A 450-nucleotide genomic window follows, 5' to 3' on the forward strand; every position below is an offset into this window, starting at 1 on the left:
CACACACACACACACACACACACACACACACACACACACACACACACACACACACACACACACACACACAGACACACAGACACAGATCGAGGAGGGGGGGGGGATTAGGAGTGAAAGCATGAGGGAAGTGGGATGGAGATGCAGGTGTATGATAATGGGTTTGTTAATCTCAACAGCAGGCGGGATTAGAGGGAATCACTGCGGAGTTCACTGATGGACAGGAAGTGAACACAACACAACACTGTGGTGCAGCAGGACGAGAGGGTAAACAAACATCCAGAGGCCCCACAGTGTGTGTGTGTGTGTGTGTGTGTGTGTGTGTGTGTGTGTGTGTGTATGTGTGTATGTATGTGTGTGTGTATGTGTGTGTGTGTGTGTGTGTGTGTGTGTGTTTCTATTATATTTTAAAAAGCACGTCTGACATCCTAATTCCCTGCAGGGCAGAGAAAC

At 48.4% G+C, this 450-nt stretch overlaps 1 protein-coding gene across 2 annotated transcripts in view; it reads right to left on the reverse strand.

The window, feature by feature from the left end:
- camk2b2 (calcium/calmodulin-dependent protein kinase (CaM kinase) II beta 2) overlaps nucleotides 1-450 on the reverse strand; it is a 45,741-nt gene that overhangs the window by 19,158 nt on the left and 26,133 nt on the right. The window lies entirely within an intron of this gene.

Source organism: Seriola lalandi, unplaced genomic scaffold (genome assembly GCF_002814215.2).
Source record: "Seriola lalandi dorsalis isolate HSWRI2012SDOR001 ecotype SW California unplaced genomic scaffold, Sedor1 jcf7180002054480, whole genome shotgun sequence".
Lineage (NCBI taxonomy): Eukaryota > Metazoa > Chordata > Actinopteri > Carangiformes > Carangidae > Seriola > Seriola lalandi.